The following is a 19936-nucleotide window of genomic DNA, read 5'->3' on the forward strand; positions in this document are numbered from 1 at the left end:
GAATGGTAAAGACATCAGAGGAGCAGTTCTGACACGCTTGAGGATTTGTCGACTTAGAAAAGGCAAGGCGTTCGACAATCTAAAATAGTGCAAGATGTTAGAAATTCTCAGGAAAGGAGATGTAAGCAGTAGGGGAAGACGAGTAGTATACAATGTGAAGAAGAACCAAGACGGTACAATAAGAATGGAAGAAGAATGAAGTTCTCGGATTAAAAAGGATCAAACACAGAGGTGCAGTCTTTCGCCCCTGCCGTTCAGTCTACACACCAAAGAAGCAATGACGAAAGTAAAAAAAGATTGAAGAGTCGGATTAAAATTCAGGGTGAAAGGATATCAATAAGATTCGCTGGTGGCATTGCTATATTCAGTCAAAGTAAGAAAGAATCAGGGACCTGTTGAATGGAATGAACAGTCTCATGAGCACATGCTATGGACTGAGAGCAAACCGAAGAAAGACGAAAGTAATGAAGAGAAACAGAAATGCGATTAGTGATTAATTGATCATCAGAATTGGAGATCAAGAAGTAGACAATGGAATTCTGCTTCCCTGGAATCGAAAACAGACATGACGGACAAACAAGGAGGATATAAAACGCAGACTAGCACAGCCAATGACGGCATCCTTGTCCAAAAGAAGTCTACTATGTAGAAAAAATTTCTGTGTATGTATGTTTGGAGCACAGCATCGTACGGAAGTTAATAAGGAACCGTGGGGAAACCAGAGAAGAAGAGAATCAAAGCGTTTGAGATCTTCTGTATAAGGATGCTGAAAATAAGATGGACATAAGATAGGAAATAAGGAGGTCCTGCGCACAGTCGGCGAGGAGAAGAATACGCGGAAAGCATCGGCACGAAGAAAGCCCAGGATGAAGGGACATGTATTAGGACATGTGGGAATAACTCCCCTGGTAGTATAAGGAGCTGCAGAAGGTATTACTTGTAGGGGATAACAGAGATTGGAATACACACTACAAATAATCGAGGACGTAAGTTCCAAGTGCTACTCTGAGATGTAGAAGTTGACACGGGAGAAGAAATCGTGGCGGACCACATCTAACTAGGCCTGTTAACAAAATATTGATATATCGGTATTTCTTCCAAGAGGTATCGGTTCATATCGGTATCACTTCTTTGCTCGACACATCGGTATAACAATAACATCGAGTGTCGATATTTATATTTTATATTTCTTCACAACTTTCGGTAAATATTTGAAGTTGTTCTGTTGAAATTGTAGCAGAATATAGTTTTACTTTCACACTGTGAAGGAATCTTACTTCTTTTTGAGTTTTATAACGTCCAACCTTTGTCTTTGACTGTGTGAATCAAGTATGTATAGCACAAAAGAAAAAGCCAAAATGCACTGGGGGGAGGGGGAGGGCGGTGTGAGTGGAATAACAAGATTTACGTTGTGAAGAAATAGCACTGTGCCATTTTTCACATCGGCATTCTTCAAAAACAGTTGCTGAAAACTATGAACGAAGAAAGATCTAAATGACAAGAGTGGTCTTTACGGTGGGCGGACACGTTTGAGGGGAAACGCTTACGTAATCGTAAACAACAGAAAAAGCAACGTTTAGCTTCAACACGCAATTTCGACACTACACTTGCTAGGTCGCTGGCGTTGAGAGATATAGAAAAAACAGCGAAATCGACATGAAGTGTTCGAACACCTTTTATTGTGTCACTTACATCCAATTGCCGTTGTTAGCAAAGTGGTTAACGCCAAGCATGAAAGTACATCGTTTTCGTTTCAGTTCTTACTCTAAGAGGAATAGGCAAGCTGCTTGCTTGTTGATGTACAGAATGTCTAATAATAAATCAATACTTTAAAAAATTAAGCTCTAAAACCGAGAATATATTTACAAAGTCCAGCCGACACTTTTATAGGCAGGTACGTCGATATATCATCCGTCGAATATCGATCTATCGGTACCTTTTCTTGGTTTATCGAGAGCCTGTCACGATATTTTTTAAATAAAGATGTATCGGATTCATGATATTTTAAAAATATCAAACTAGTCTGAGGAATGGTAATCCAATTAACAGTGGGCAACAGTGAAAATTTAACGAGGATGAAAATAAGTCATTTAACTAAATCAAACACGCTGAAAAAGAAAACGACAATGAAAAACTCGATTAGCTCTCGTTTCCAATTTAAAGGGGGTGCACTTAATTATAATTACACTACTGGTCATTAAAATAGCTGCACCACGAAGATGACGTGCTACAGACGCGAAATTTAACCGACAGGAAGAAGATGCTGTGATATGCAAATGATTAGCTTTTCAGAGCATTCACACAAGGTTGGCGCCGGTGACGACACCTACAACGTGCTGACATGAGGAAAGTTTCCAACCGATATCTCATACACAAACAGCAGTTGACTGGCGTTGCCTGGTGAAACGTTGTTGTGATGCCTCGTGTAAGGAGGAGAAATGCGTACCATCACGTTTCCGACTTTGCTAAAGGTCGGATTGTAGCCTATCGCGATTGCGGTTTATCGTATCGCGACATTGCTGCTCGCGTTGGTCGAGATCCAATGACTGTTAGCAGAATATGGAATCGGTGGGTTCAGGAGGGTATTACGGAATGCCGTGCTGGATCCCAACGTCCTCGTATCACTAGCAGTCGAGATGAGAGGCATCTTTTCCGCATGGCTGTAACGGGTCGTGCAGCCACGTCTCGATCCCTGAGTCAACAGATGGGGACGTTTGCAAGACAACACCCATCTAAACGAACAGTTCGACGACGTTTGCAGCAGCATGGACTATCAGCTCGGAGACCATGGCTGCGGTTACCCTTGACGCTGCATCACAGAGAGGAGCGCCTGCGATGGTGTACTCAACGACGAACCTGGGTACACGAATGGCAAAAAGTCATTTTTTCGGATGACTTCAGGTTTTGTTTACAGCATCATGATGGTCGCATCCGTGTTTGGCGACATAGCGGTGAACGGACATTGTAAGCGTGTATTCGTCATCGCCATACTGGTGTATCACCCGGCGTGAGGGTACGGGGTGCCATTGGTTACACGTCTCGGTCACCTCTTGTTCGCACTGACGGCACTTTGATCAGTGGACGTTACATTTCAGATGTGTTACGACCAGTGGCTCTACCCTTCATTCGATCCCTGCGAAACTCTACATTTCAGCAGGATAATGCACGACTGTATGTTGCAGGTCCTGTACGGGCCTTTCTGGATACTGGAAATGTGCCCTGGCCAGCACATTGTCCAGATCTCTCACGAATTGAAAATGTCTGGTCAATGGTGGCCGAGCAACTGGCTCGTCACAATACGCCAGTCACTACTCTGGATGAACTGTGGTATCGTGTTGAAGCTGCATGGGCAGCTGTATGTGTACACGCCATCCAAGCTCTGTTTGACTCAATGGCCAGGCGTATCAAGGCCGTTATTACGGCCAGAGGTGGTTGATTTGGGTACTGATTTCTCAGGATCTATGCACCCAAATTGCGTGACAATGTAATCACATGTCAGTTCTAGTATAATATATTTATCCAATGGATATCCGTTTATCATATGCATTTCTTCTTGGAGTAGCAATTTTAATGGCCAGTAGTGTAGGTTGCATATCTTGTGTCCCGAGGCTTCGTTTGAGGCTGAACTGTGAAAGATCTTCCATGGCCTTTGCCACACCCATGATCTGGTGAGAACCATCAGACCATGTGAATGTTGTTACTTTTGTGTGGCAACTACATTGAAACATGATATTTCCAAAAATAAAAAGTCGTTGTTTACATATCATAACATATAGTCGGCCAAGCGACCAGTGCCTCACGCCGACGGACTGGCTATTACTGTCCCACCTGATTGTGATAGGGTGAGGGCGCTAGTGAAACTAGTACTGCACCACTATCTTCGAAACCCGGTTCTTCTGATGTTTCGTATAACAGTGACTGTACAGAGATTCACAAAATAAAACTGTGTGAACTTAACGCCTAGTGAGACATCTGGAACTGCCGAAAAGTAAAGCTGAATTGGTGGCGTCGAGACTAAAACAGTGGAATTCTCTTGGTAACATGTTAAATGTGATGACTGCGTTCCGTAACCGCCATACACCATTCATTCCATTTTTCTAAACTGAATTCAACTTAGTGTTTTGTAGTGATGTACAATGACTAATGGGAACCATGTGAATTGACTATAAAAACGATCAGTGGAGGTTGTTGATCGACTCCTTCAAAGAACGTCTCAAGCGTGTGCGCTACTGCATAATTGCAACATGTTACCATCGAATCTGATTGGGCATCCACCTTACATGAAAGAAACATTTGATAACATGTAAATATGAACTATGGCAAAGATAAATGGCAGATTTATGGGGATCTGAAAGTCATAGGCATATTACTTGGGCTACAACGCGGCTACACCAAATTCTGTTGCTTCCTGTGCCCCCTGGGTTAGCAGCGGCAAAGCACTTAGTTATAAAAAGGAAGAGTGGCCTAAGCGTAAATCGCTTGAACCAGGATCTGACAGTGTTATCCACGAAGCACTTACCGAATCGAGGAACGTAAGTCTCTCTGCTCTTCATATAAAATTTGGCCTAACGAACAACTTCGTTAGGGTCATGGACAAAGCTGGGGAAGCATTTCTCTATTTGCGTAAGAAATTTCCCCGTTCTATTGAGGCGAAAATAAACCAGGTAAGCCGGCCAGAGTGGCCGTGCGGTTCTAGGCGCTACAGTGTGGAGCCGAGCGACCGCTACGGTCGCAGGTTCGAATCCTGCCTCGGGCATGGATGTGTGTGATGTCCTTAGGTTAGTTAGGTTTAAGTAGTTCTAAGTTCTAGGCGACTTATGACCTCAGAAGTTAAGTCGCATAGTGCTCAGAGCCATTTTTTAAACCAGGTAAGCTTCCTGGACTCGGGTAGGCGCGCCGGCCCCGGATCGAATCCGCCCGCCGGCTTAACGACGAGGGCCGGTGTGCCGGCCAGCCTGGGTGTGGTTTTTAGGCGGTTTCCCATATCCCTATAGTTGAATACCCGGCTGGTTCCCACGTCCCGCCTCAGTTACACGATTCACAGACATTTGAAACACATCCGCACTTTTCCATGATTTACACTAGACGCAGACAGATGGGGTACAGGTCCTGGAGGGTACGGGGTGGCGGCAGGAAGGGCATCCGGCCACCCCTTCACATTAACATGCCAAATCCGAATTAACCACGCCAACCCCGCGCGCGCAATGCGGGACTAAGGTGCAAGCGATAGATAGATAGATCGAGGCGAAAATAAAAGACGGGGTTGGCGTGGATCCCCATATACACAAACTTTACAAAGATGAGCATTCCAACACCATCCTAACATGTGATGAAAAGTTACCTTGGGATGCCTGTGTTGTAGAGTCAGCAAAATTTCTAGAGAATAAGAGGGCAGAAAACTTAAGGATCTTGTGGTAAATCTTCTGCACTGCTTCAGTAGGGTGGGATGCAACATGTCCTGACAGTTACATTTCCTAGATTCACACTTGAACTTCTTTCCTGACAATTATAGTGCTGTAAATGACGGCAGGGAGAACGCTTCCACCATCAAATTTCGGATATGGAAATGAGATACCAGAGAAAGTCGAGTGCATCAGTGTTAGCCTATTACTGCTGGACACTGATCAGCAAAGAACTACAAACGCCAGGCAAAGCGGTTGCACCTTCAATGCCCTTCCTCCGAGGGAAAACACCAAGGTGAATACATGCATAACCTTATATAGGCAATAACGTAAAGCTGTCACAACTTCAAAACGAGAGCTAACATTTTCGTTATGAGCACACCCGAAAACAGCCTCAGTTGCGCAGTTTACCTAGGTTTCAGTCGGGAAAACCCAACCTTCTTCAGAATAAAAGTAACTACCGTTTGTCCATAATGGACATCGCAAGCCGAAACTACAAATCCATGAATTATCGTCAGACTGTAAAAACGTATCTGAAACTGCGTCGGCCCCACTTCGCAACCGCGATGCGGCAGCCACGAGTGCTGTACTGGAACTCAGTACATTATGGACAAACGGTAGTTACTTTATTCTGAACAAGGTTGGGTTATCCCGACTGAAACCTAAATAAATCTAGGTAAACTGTGCAACTGAGTCTGTTGGATTTTAAAATTAAAATTAATATTTACACAGTTGCTGATAGGGCCGCGAAATGTTGAAAATATTTAACCTAAAGATTAGCTGTTTTCATGCCACTTACAGAAAAAAAGTAAAATTTTGTTGGCTAGTGTAACAACTGTACCGACGTACGTAGCCTTGTTTTAGAGGGAAGCAGCTGTTCAGCAGGTCCCTGTGGGAAAGACGAGTCACGGTGGGCGCTGCGCCAGTAGTTCTCCGCGCGGGAGGCTTTACTGCGCTCGTTAGCGAGCTGGTAATGCCTGGCCAATAGCGCGGCTGCAGCTGAATTTGCGAACGCGCAACTGTTACCTCGCGCCAAGGATCACGTCGGCGGTGACAGTCGCGTGTTGCAGCTGCGAGTATTTCTGGACCGGGAGCGTGACAGCACATGTCTAACAGCAGATGCGGACTCCCTCCTCCCAGACGAAAACTAGGCCATCAAGTAAAGAGGTACAAAAATATCTGGAGAGATTCCAGTGGTCAAAGGGTAGTTTGTCTACACCTACGTGGATACTCTGCAAAACACATTTTAAGTGCGTGGCGCCGGCCGAAGTGGCCGTGCGGTTAAAGGCGCTGCAGTCTGGAACCGCAAGACCGCTACGGTCGCAGGTTCGAATCCTGCCTCGGGCATGGATGTTTGTGATGTCCTTAGGTTAGTTAGGTTTAATTAGTTCTAAGTTCTAGGGGACTAATGACCTCAGCAGTTGAGTCCCATAGTGCTCAGAGCCATTTGAACCATTTAAGTGCGTGGCAGAGGATTCATCGACACACCTTCACAATTCTCTAGTATTCCAATCTCGTATAGCGCGCGGAAAACACGAACACACGTCTTTCCGATTTCCTTTATTTTATTATGATGATCGTTTCGCCCTATGTAGGTCGGCGTCAACAAAACATTTTCGCGTTCGGGGGGAGAAAGTTGGTAATTGAAATATCGTGAGAAGATCCCGTCACAAAGAAAAACGCCTTTGTTTTAATTACGTCCACCTCAAATCCTGTTATCATTTCAGTGACCAGTAACACTCTTTCCCCTATCTCGCGATAACACAAAACGTGCTGCCTTTCTTTGAACGCCAACAGCCATACCATGTTGAATACACCGGTTCTCGTTGGATCACCGAAGTTAAGCAACATCGGGCCTCGATAGTACTTGGATGGGTGACCGCCTGGGAACAACGGGTGCTGTTGGCTCCCGTTCATTAGCCGGACAGTGTGGCCGAGCGGTTCTAGGCGCTTCAGTCTGGAACCGCGCGACCACTACGGTCGCAAGTTCGAATCCTGCCTCGGGCATGGATGTGTGTGATGTCCTTAGGTTAGTTAGGTTTAAGTAGTTCTAAGTTCTACTGGACTGATGACCTCAGATGTTAAGTCCCATAGTGCTCAGAGCCATTTGAACCATTTTTCTTCTTTGAACTTTTTCGATGTGCTCCGTCAATCCTACCTGGTAACGATCCCACACCGCACAGCAGTATTCCAAAAGACGACGGACAAGCGTAGTGTAGGCAGTCTCTTTAGCAGATCTGTTACATTTTCTTTCTCCAATAAAACACAGTCTTTGGTTAGCCTTCCCCACAACATTTTCTATGTGATCTTTTCAATTTAAGTTGTTCGTAATTGTAATTCCTACGTATTTAGTTGAATTTACGGCCTTTAGATTTGACTGATTTATCATGTAACCGAAGTTTAACAGATTCCTTTTAGCACTCATGTGGATGACCTCACACTTTTTGTTATTTAGGGTCAATTACCAATTTTCGCACCATGCAGATATCTTTTCTAAATCGTTTTGGAATTTGTTTTGATCTTCAGATGCCTTTAGTCGATAAACGACAGCGCCATCTGCAAACAACCTAAGAGGGCTGCTCAGATTGTCTCCCAAGTAGGTAAGGAACAGCAAAGGGCCTATAACACTACCTTGGAGAACGCCAGAAATCGCTTCTGCTTCACTCGACGACTTTCCGTCAAATACTATGAAGTGTGACCTCTCTGACAGGAAATCAGGAATACAGTCATATAACTGAGCCAATATTCCATAAGCACGCAATTTCACTACAAGCCGCTTGTGTGGTACAGTGTCATAAGCCTTCCGGAAACCAAGAAATACGGAATCAGTTTGGAACTCCTTATCAATAGCAATCAGCACTTCGTGCGAGTCAGGAGCTAGTTGTCTTTCACGAGAATGACGTTTTCTAAATACGTGTTGACTGTGTGTCAATAGACCGTTTTCTCCGTGGTAATTCATAACGTTCAGACACAATATATGTTCCAAAATCCTGCTGCATATCGACGTTAATGCTATGGGCCTGTAATTTAGTGAATTAATCCTACTACTTTTCTTGAATTGTGCTGTGACCTGAGCAACTTTCCAGTCTTTGGATAGGGATCTATCGTGGAGCGAACTGTTGTACGTGGAGCTGTTGCATCATCATACTCTGAAAGGAACATAATTGGTGTACAGTCTGCGTCAGAAGACGCTTTTATTAAGCGATTTAAGCTATTTCATTACTCCGAGGATGTCTACTTCTACGTTACTCAAGTCGGCAGCTATTCTTGATTCGAATTGTGGAATATTTACTTCGTCTTCTTTTGTGATGGCATTTCGGAAGGCTTGTTTAGTAACTCTGCTTTGGCAGCACCGTCTTCGGCAGTATCTCCATTGCTATCGCGCAGAGAAGGCATTGAATGTGTCTTGCCGCTAGCATACTTCACATACGACCAGAATCTCTTTGGATTTTCTGCCAGGTTTCGAGGCAAAGTTTCATTTTGGAATCTGTTATAAGTATCTCGCATTGAAGTTCGCGATAATTTCGAGCTTCTGGAAAAGATCGTCAATCTTGGAGATTTTGATTCCGTTTATATTTGGCATGTTTTTTTCGTTGCTTCTGCAACAAAGTTCTGACCCGTTTTGTGCACGTTATTTAAAATGTATTTGAGTTCTGCCTTAAGGTCACGGAAACGCTCCTATCGTGTTATGGGTGTGTCTACGAATGACGGGTAGCTCTTGACTTTGCATTTTGTTGATGATCAACCTATTTTAGCGGGGGGAAAAATGAAATGCTCATATGGCATTGCTGGCCGGGAGAGTCCATCCGGGGAAGTTCGGCCATCCAGTGCTAGTCTTGTTGCAGTCGACGCCACAATGGGCAACTCGCATGCTGGTAATGAGGATGAAATGATGGTAAGGACAACAAAACACCTAGTACACGAGCGGAGAAAATCTCCAACCCAGCCAGGTATCGAACCCGGGCCCGTTGCATGGTAGGCAAGCACGTTATCAGTCACCTAAGCAGGCAGACATTTTAGCGGAGATGAGGACGAGGTGAACTACATGGTCAAAAAGCTGCAAAGAGTATACCAGAAATGGGGGTTTAACGATCAGCTAAGAGAAAACTATTTGACAACTGGAGGAGTGAATCAAGACCTGACGTTAGATTTTGTGGTAATAATGTCTCTGGACTCATAAATATTTGGGAGTCATTAGTAACAAAAATGGACACAGTAAAAGAGGAACTAAGAACCGCACTGTCCATGGTCGATAAGCAACCAAACAATTGAATGAAGTTTTATGGAGCCCACGTATTACGCCCATGCTCATAAATTAAGGATGATGCTGATACCTGGTGAAACAACGCTCTGGTGGCCGGTTTGCGGGTTTAAACCACCTCGAAGTATGACCATGCGGTGCATTTGCCTGCAGTCGTCGCACGGTGGCGCTGGCAGCACTCTACATACGCAGAGGTGAGTTGGTACATATCAGAGTACGGTGCAGCGAGTAAGTTTGCAGACGTTTTCAGACATGCTAATGATGACTGTTTGTTGAAAATGGCTCAAAGAACACATATTGATGACGTTATGAGGGGTAGAATACTAGGGCGACTGGAGGGTGGTCAAACACAGCAGGTCGTAGTACGGGTCCTCCGTGTGCTACAAAGTGTGATCTCAAGATAATGACAACGATTTCAGCAGACAGAAAAAGTGTCCAGGCGTTACACTACGGGACGTCCACAGTGTACAACACCACAAGGAGACCGATATCTCACCATGAGTGCCCACAGACGGCCACGAAGTACTGCAGGTAGCCTTACTCGGGACCTTACAGCAGCCACTGGAACAGTTGTCTCCAGACACTCAGTCTACAGAACTGAACAGACATGGTTTATTCGCCCGGAGACCTGCAAGGTGCATTCCACTGACCCCTGGTCACAGGAGAGCCCGTAAAGCCTGGTGTCAAGAACACAGTACATGGTCATTGGAACAGTGGTCCCAGGTTATTTTCACGGACGAGTCAAGGTGTATACTGAACAGTTATTCTCGCCGGGTTTTCATCTCACGTGAACCAGGAACCAGATACCAACCCCTCAATGTCCTTGAAAGCGACCTGTATGGAGGTCGTGGTTTGATGGTGTGGGGTGGGATTATGATTGGTGCACGTACATCCCTGCACGACTTTGACAGAGAAACTGTAACAGGTCAGGTGTATCGGGACGTCATTTTGCACCAGTATGTCCGCCTTTTCAGGGGTGCAGTGGGTCCCACCTTCCTCATGATGGAGGAGTACCTTGAAACAGAATATATCATGCGAATGGAGTGGCCTGCTTGTTCGCCAGACCAAAACCCCATCGAGCACGTCTGGGATGCTCTCGGTCGACGTATCGCTGCACGTCTTCAAACCCCTACAACACTTCAGGAGCTCCGACAGGCACTGGTGCAATAGTGGGAGGCTATACCCCAGCAGATCCAGAGTATGCCAACCCGTTGTGCGGCCTATGTACGTGTGCACTGTGATCATATACCATATTGATGTAGGGGTACACGTGCAGGAATCACTGGAGTTTTGTAGCACATGTGTTTCGGGACGGTTTTCTCAACGTATCACCAATACCGTGGACTTACAGATCTGTGTCGTGTGTGTTTCCTATGTGCCAATGCTATTAGCGCCAGTTTTGTGTAGCGCCACGTTGTGTGGCACCACATTCTGAAATTATCCTTAATTTATGAGCATAAGTGAAGATCAGAAACGAAGATTAGTACAAGGAGCCTTCAAAATGTTTCACACACGTGTATCCAGATACACGTGTATCCACACACGTGTATCATGATACACACACGTGTATCATGATGACCTCTCCATTGGCAAAAGATTCCAGAATAGTCCCCCATTCGGATCTCCGGGAGGGGACTGCAAAGGGGGAGGTGACCATGAGGAAAAGATGGAAAAATCAACGAAAGGATAACGTTCTACGGGTCGGGGCGTGGAATGTCAGAAACTTGAATTTGATATGGAAGCTAGAAAAGCTGAAAGGGAAATGCAAAAACTCAATCTAGGGGTCAGTGAAGTGAAATGGAAGGAAGACAAGGATTTCTGGACAGATGAGTATAGGGTAATATCAACAGCAGCAGAAAATAGTATAACGGGAGTAGGATTCGTTATGAATAGGAAGGTAGGGCACGGAGTGTTTACTGCGAACAGTAGTGTGATAGGGTTGTTCTTACCAGAATCGACAGGAAACCAGCACCGACAACAATAGTTCAGGTATACATGCCGACGTCGCAAGCTGAAGATGAAGAGATAGAGAAAGTGTATGAAGATATTGAAAGGGTAATACAGTATGTAAAGGGATATGAAAATCTAATAGTCATGGGGGACTGGAATGTAATTGTAGGGGAAAGAGTAGAAAAAAAGTCTACAGGAGAATATGGGCTTGGGACAAGGAATAGGAAAGGAGAAAGACTAATTGAGTTCTGTAACAAATTTCAGCTAGTAATAGCGAATACTCTGTTCAAGAATCACAAGAGGAGGAGGTATACTTGGAAAAGGCCGGGTGATACTGGAAGATTTAAATTAGATTACATTATGGTCAGACAGAGATTCCTAAATCATATACCAGATTGTAAGGCGCACCCAGGAACAGATGTAGACTCAGATCGCAATGTAGTAGTGATGAAGAGTAGGCTGAAGTTTAAGAGATTAGTCAGGAAGATTCCATACGCAAAGAAGTGGGATACGGAAGTACTAAGGAATGACGAGATACACTTGAAGTTCTGTAAGGCAGTAGATACAGCAATAAAGAATAGTACAGTAAGCAGTGCAGTTGAAAAAGAATGGACATCTCTAAAAAGGGCAATCACAGAAGCTGGAAAGAAAAACGTAGGTACAAAGAAGGTAACCGCCAAGAAACCACAGGTAACAGAAGAAATAGTTCAGCTGATCGACGAAAGAAGGAAGTACAAAAATGTTCAGGGATATTCAGGAATACAGAAATACAAGTCACTGGGGAATTAAATAAATAGGAAGTGCAGGGAAGCTAAGACGAAATGGCTGCATGAAAAATGCGAAGAAATCGAAAAAGAAATGATAGTCGGAAGGACTGACTCAGCATACAGGAAAGTCAAATTACCCTTCGGTGAAATTAAAAGCAAGAGTGATAACACTATGAGTGCAACCGGAAATCCATTGTTGAATGCAGAGGAGAGAGCGGACAGGTGGAAAGAGTACATTGAAGGCCTCTATGAGGGGGTAGATTTGTCTGATGTAATAGAAGAAGAAACAGGAGTGGATTTAGTAGAGATAGGGGATCCAGTATTAGAACCAGAATTTAAGAGAGCGTTCGAGGACGTAAGATTAAATAAAGCAGAATGGATCGATAACATTCCATCAGAATTTCTAAAATCGTTAGGAGGAAATGGCAACAAAACGACTATTCACGTTGGTGTTTGGAACGTATGAGTCTGGCGATATACCGCCTGACTTTCGGCATATCATCCACACAGTTCCGAAGACTGTAAGAGCTGAAAAGTGCGAGAATTATCCCACAATCAGCTTAACAGCTCATACATCCAAGCTGCTTACAAGAATAGTATTCAGAAGAATGGAAAAGAAAATTGACGATGTGTTGTTTGGCTTTAGGAAAGGTAAAGGCATCGGAGTGGCAATTATGACGTTGCGGTTGGTAATGGAAGCAAGATTAAAGAAAAATCAGACACATTCATAGGATTTGTCGACCTAGAAAAAGCGTTCGACAATGTCTAATGGTGCAAGATCTTCGAACTTCTGAGAAAAATAGGTATAAGCTATAGGGAGAGACGGGTAATATATGATATGTACAAGAACCAAGAGGGAATAATAAGAGTGGACGACCAAGAACTAAATACGCGGATTAAAAGGAATGTAAGACAGGGATACAGCCTTTCGCCCCTACTGTTCAGTCTGTACGTCGAAGAAGCAATGATGGAAATAAAAGAAAGGTTCAGGAGTGGAAATAAAATTCAAGGTGAAAGGGTGTCAATCATAAGATTCGCTGATGAAATTGTTGTCGTCACTGAAAGTGAAGAAGATTTACATGGTCTGCTGAATGAAATAGACAGTCTAATGAGTACAGAATATGGACTGAGTGTAAATCGAAGAAAGACAAAAGTAATGAGATGCAGCAAAAATGAGAATAGCGAGAAACTTAACGCCAGAATTGATGGTCACGAAGTAGATGAAGTTGAGGAAATCTGCTACCTAGGCAGCAAAATAACCAATGACGGACGGAGCAAGGGGGACATCAAAAGCAGACTAGCACTGGCAAAAAGGGCATTCCTGGCCAAGAGAAGTCTACTAGTATCAAACATAGTCCCTAACTTGAGGAAGAAATTTCAGAGAATATACGTTTGAAACTTCCTGGCAGATTAAAACTGTGTGCCCCACCGACACTCGAACTCGGGACCTTTGCCTTTCGCGGGCAAGTGCTCTACCATCTGAGCTACCGAAGCACGACTCACGCCCGGTCTCACAGCTTTACTTCTGACAGTATCTCGTCTCCTACCTTCCAAACTTTACAGAAGCTCTCCTGCGAAGGTAGGAGACGAGATACTGGCAGAAGTAAAGCTGTGAGACCGGGCGTGAGTCGTGCTTCGGTAGCTCAGATGATAGAGCACTTGCCCGCGAAAGGCAAAGGTCCAGAGTTCGAGTCTTGGTCGGGCACACAGTTTTAATCTGCCAGGAAGTTTCATATCAGCGCACACTCCGCTGCAGGGTGAAAATCTCATTCTGGAAATACACGTTTGAACCACAGCATTGTATGGTAGAGAAACATGGACTGTGGGAAAACCGGAACAGAAGAGAATGGAAGCATTTAAGATGTGGTGTTACAGACGAATGTTGAATATTGGGTGGGGCTGACAAGGTAAGGAATGAGGAGGTTCTGTGCAGAATCTGAGAGGAAAGGAATAAGTGGAGAACACTTGCGCGGTAAAGGGACAGGACGGCAGGACATCTGTTAAAACATCAGGAATGATTTCTATGGTACTAGAGGGAGCTGTAGAGGGCAAAAATTGTAGAGGAAGAGAGAGATCGCAATACATCCAACAGATGACTGAGGACGTAGGTTGCGAATGCTACTCTGAGATGAAGAGGTTAGCACAAGAGAGGAATTCGTGGTGGGCTGCATCAAACCAGTCAGAAGACTGATGACTCAGAAAAGAAAAGAGCTGATGGTAGGATTCGAGTGTGGTGCAGACTCCACGTAGCCATTTACTCAAGTGGTCAACAAGGTTCTGAGCAAGTGGTGGTGTGGGCTGTGTTTAGGTGATATGGACTGGGTCCTCTGTTCCAAATGAACCGTTCATTCACTGGTAATGGTTATGTTCAGCTATTTGGAGATCGTTTGCAGCCATTCATGGACTTCGTGTTCCCAAACAATGTTGGAATTTTTGTGGATGTCAATGCGCCATGCCATCCGGCCTCAATTTGTTCGCGATTTGAAGAGTATTCTGAACAATTCGAGCGAATAATTATGCTATCCAGATTGCCCAACATGAATCCCATCGAAAATTTATGAGGCATAATCGAGACGTTAGTTCGTGCACAAAATCCTTCACCGGCAACACTTCCGCAATTATGGACGGCTGAAGGGGGAGCGTGGCTCAATACTTTTGCAGGGGAATTCCAAAGAAGTGCTGACTCCATGCCACGTCGAGTTGCTGCACTACGGCTGACAAAAGAAGGTCCGACACGATATTATGAGGCATCCCATGACATTTGTCACCTTGGTGTAGGAATAGCTATGGACTATTAGCTGTATTTGTTTCTCACTTCAAAAGAAACATGTGAAAGAACTGCAACTGTGAGAAGAAGAGACGTTCCTCGAAGAAAAAAAGTGTTGCGCGGGGAAAGCCCTCAAGTGGTGGACTTAAAAAGCGCTGCGACGGCGTGGGGGATGTCCCGTTCGCAGTTGTGCTATTGACCTTCCGGCTTTTCGGGCCTTCTTCACGGTTTCCTGAACGTGACGTCAGCAGCCCGCGCAAACGACCGAGTTGGACCGGTGAGTGCCCGGTGGCCAAAGAGCGGGCTCGCCGGTGTTGCACATTCTGTGAAACCGAAAGGCCAACCGAGGCTTCCGTCTCGCGAGAGCAGTGCTGACGTAGCGAGGTCCACCGGTCGCTCGCTGCTCATTCCACCCACGCGCTTACGTCTTTTTGAAGTGCTTAGCCGCGTCACGGGCGATTTATGGCGCTCCATTGATCTCTAGGAAGCAAGAGGCTGACCTTAACGGCGGTGAAGTCTACAGCCAGCGTTGCCTTGGCGTTGCCGCTAGCACACCGACAAAATATAACGACATTTATTTATTTATTTGTCAACGGCCGTGCCACGTTAGATACGCCGGTAACCGTCAGATCACCGAAATTAAGCATCGTCGGGCCCGGTGGACACTTGGATGGATGACCATACGGACCGCCCTGCAGTGGTGACCTACAGGGGCGCACTCAGCCTCAAGATGCCAATTGAGGAGTTACTTGACCTAGTGGTAGCGGCTCCAGGTCACGAAAACTGACTGAGGCCGAGAGAGCGGTGTACAGACCCCACGCCCCCCCATGTCCGTATCCAATGGCGCCAGTCGGCTGGGGATGAGAAGGAGGTCGGTCGGAACTGTTGGATCTTCCGAGATCTGGCATTTATTTCATCATTTTATTGCTCCATTTAGACCTACTCTCTATATAACAAGTCATGTATTTAACAGTTTGTAATGTTGTTACATGGTTTGATTGATTACAAAGATGCATATCACCATAGTAATAACAACACTAATAATAATTATTATTTGTAAAAAATTTACAGAAGGGCGGAAGAACTGGTAGCAGCCGACCTCGGGGAAGATCAGTATGGATTCCAGATAAATGTAGGAACACGTGAGGTAATACTAACCCTTATCTTGGGAGATAGGTTAAGGATGGGCAAACCTGCGTTTATAGCATTTGTAGACGTAGAGACAGCTTTCGACAATGTCGAGTGGAATACTATCCTTGAAACTCTGAAGGTAGCAGGGGTAAAATACAGGGAGTGAAAGGTTATTTACAACTTGTACGAAAACCATACGGCTGTTTTAAAAGTCGAGGAGTATGGAAGGGAAGCAATAGTTGAGATGGGAGTGAGACAGGGTCGTATCCTGTCCCCGATGCTCTTCGGTCTACACACTGAACAAGCAATAAAGGAAACCGAAGAAAAATTTGGAGTAGGAACTAATTTCAGAGGAAAGAAATGAAAACTTTGAGGTTTACCAGTGACATTTCAGTTTTGTCAGAGACAACAAAGAATTTGGAAGAGCAGTTGAACGTAATGGACAGTGTCTTGAGAGGAGGATATTGGATTGGATTGGATTGTTTGGGGGAAGAGACCAAACAGCGAGGTCATCGGTCTCCTCGTATTAGGGGAGGATGGGGAAGGAAGTCGGCCGTGCCCTTTCAAAGGAACCAGCCCAGCATTTGCCTGGAGCGATTTAGGGAAATCGCGGAAAACCTAAATCATGATGGCCGGACGCGGGATTGAACCGTCGTCCTCCCGAATGCGAGTCCAGTGTGCTACCACTAAGCCACCTCGATCGGTAGAAACAGAATGAATACCATCCTCTTATAAAAATATGAATGCATTTATACACTCTCCAGTCACATTAATGTGACCACTAGTCAAAAACCTGAATAACTTTTTGCAGGGTAGGCCGCTGCGAGACGTGCAGGAAAAAAAGAGTCAGTGAAGTTCTGGAAGGTACCAAGAGGGATGTGGAACCATGCCTACTCAAGTGCACTAGCAAGCTGCACTACGTTTTTCGGTTGAGGATCCATGGCGTGAACAGCCAGCCCAAGATGGTCCCTCATATTCTCGATTGGGTTTAAATACGAGGAGTTTGGTGGTTAGGGGAGTACGGTAAACTCATTCTGGTGCGCTTCTAACCACGCGCGTACACTGCAAGCTATCTGACAAGATGGATTGTCCTGCTGGTAGATGCCATCGAGCCGAGCGAAAATAAACTGCATGTAAGAGTGGACATACTCCCCAAGGATAGATGCATACCTGCGTTGACCCATTACGCCTTCCAGAAGGACTAGATCACCCAGGGAATGCCATGAAAACATTCCCCAGACCGTCTTGCAGGGAGTTTGCTTTCAGACGTTTCACGCCTTGCACATCAACGACCGTCTGTCCGATGGAACATAAAACGTGATTCATCTGAAAAGATCACCTGCCTCCAGTTGCGGTTCTGGCATGCAAATTCCAGCCTTCGTCGTCGATGAACAGTAGTCAACATTGGTGCAGGAACCAGGCGCCTGCTGCGGAGGCCCATACGCAGCGATATTCGCTGAACAGTCGTTGAGGAGACACTGTCGGTAGCTCCTTGATTCATCGCGGTGGTCAGTTGCTGAACAGTGGCATACCTATGCGCACGTTGACATCTCCGCTGCCGGTGTTCACCCTTGTCATCTATGATCCATAATGCACCACATTTGCCTCGGCGCCGGTTTTGGATGGCGCCATTTTGCCATGCATGGTGGACTTTAACCAGGTGGCATACGAACAGATTCACCCTTAGCCTGGAAGCTAATTATCATGCCCTTTTGGACTTCAGATAAGTCGTTCCGTTTCCACATCACGACAACGACTGCACTGTTTTCCGCGTCCCCCGGACACTTTTTATGTACCCTCCACTGCTAGTGGACAATTTGAGAATTTTTTTCCTTTACTTGTATTGTCCAAAAGAACAAACACCACATATGTAATGACGGCGGGATTTGCCAGTGCAGGTGCACAGCACGCTCGAACTCTTACGGGAGGTACTCAAGGTACCCTCCGCCACACACCGTCAGGTGGCTTGCGGAGTATGGATGTAGGTAGACGTAGATGTAGAGGACGGCGGTTCAATCCCGCGTCCGGCCATCCTGATTTTAGGTTTTCCGTGATTTTCCTAAATCGCTCCAGGCAAATGCCGGGATGGTTCCTTTGAACGGGCACGGCTGACTTCCTTCCCCATACTTTTCTAATCCGATGAGACCGATGACCTCCCTGTTTGGTCTCTTCCCCCAAAGAACCCAACCAACCCTCTTACGGGAATCGGTGACTCCGGACGTAATGATGAGAATGGGCAGGGGCACTACGTCAGTAGTGTGCAGGTACGTTGATAATTTGGATCTGACGGAAGGCGTGCTGAGGTAGTCTGTGCAGCTGCGATGACAATAGTGTCTGGATGGCTCAGTGGTCTGCCGACTCAGCGTGTTCGGTCAGAGGGCTGCTCGCCCTCTGTAATAAAAATGAGTAAAGGAATCAACGATCAACTTGAACGAATGTCTTGTGACGTCTGCCCAGGCCAAACGCAACGAAAAAAAAAGTGGTCACAGCATCTGTCTAATAAGCAGGAGACCCGGATTCGAATCCCAGTCCAGCACAGATTTTCAACTTTCCCCATTGTCATAAATCAATACCCCACAGCAGTGTCTCGATTGATACTGGCTGCAGGATCAAAATGGTGTCTGTTCTTTCGGACATGTCCGAAAGAACAGACACCACACACACACATATATATATATATATATATATATATATATATATATATATATATATATATAATTCTCTTCCCTGATACTCGATCATTTGTGTTCCCTCCGTTATAAACGATGGTAGGCATATCGAACATGTCATAACCTAAAACCGAATGTCTGTAGCGACGTTTACATGTTGAATAAAGTGTGTGCACGCCGTAGTTTGTCACTAATTTACGTTTTTTTCTCATATAGTTCAATAACTGTGACCTGTACGTGTGAACATAGTTCACCTATAGGCTCTGATGAGCGACTTTGCGGGTATAAAAAAATGTCACATATATGACCGTATCTTTTGAGTGCATTGACTTAGGAGCTTAAATTACTTACATCGCCAACGGACCGTAGGCCTCAGTACCTGACACAAAATTTCAACTTGATACCTTTACCAGGTTCTGAGGAAAAGGAGTCTTAACAGACGGGCAGGCAGACAGACAAACGGACAACAAATGGCGAAATAATATTTTTATGTGATATAATTACAAATTAACAATTTTCGGATGTTTCCCTCACTTGTACTGTAACCCTGTAAAACTTTTCTTCTTGTCAAATTCCGCTATTGTAGACCAAAAAGAAGTACAATATAGGTTTTGATGAGTGAGTCTGCTAGTATCGAAATACAATATGTGATATAATTGGCCATATCTTTACTCTGCAGAGACTTAGAACCTAAATTTTTCACACCGCCAAAGGAGTTTAGACCTTAGTATTTGACACAAATTTCAACTTGATACCTCTGCCACTTCCTGGAAGAAAACAGGTCTTAACAGTAGGACAGGCAGAGGGTCTACCTGCTGCTTTTGACGAAGTATGTGGAGTGGCGTAGGTAAGAAGAATTTAGGCGCCTCAATTTGCACCTAAGAGTGCGCTGAACACTGAATTGCAGCTCCAGCTTTCTTCAGCACTACTCCACACTTTGCATAGATATCAGTTGATGCTTTCCGTTTGCTTCTCATTGCAAATGAGGA

At 45.1% G+C, this 19936-nt stretch overlaps 1 non-coding gene across 1 annotated transcript; it reads left to right on the top strand.

Moving 5' to 3' along the window:
* The first annotated feature begins 7191 nt into the window (after nt 1-7191).
* LOC124597360 lies at nt 7192-7310 on the top strand. The gene has a single exon (XR_006978528.1). It is a non-coding gene; the product is annotated as a 5S ribosomal RNA (ribosomal RNA).
* The last annotated feature ends 12626 nt before the right edge of the window (nt 7311-19936 follow it).

Source organism: Schistocerca americana, chromosome 2, assembly GCF_021461395.2.
Source record: "Schistocerca americana isolate TAMUIC-IGC-003095 chromosome 2, iqSchAmer2.1, whole genome shotgun sequence".
Lineage (NCBI taxonomy): Eukaryota > Metazoa > Arthropoda > Insecta > Orthoptera > Acrididae > Schistocerca > Schistocerca americana.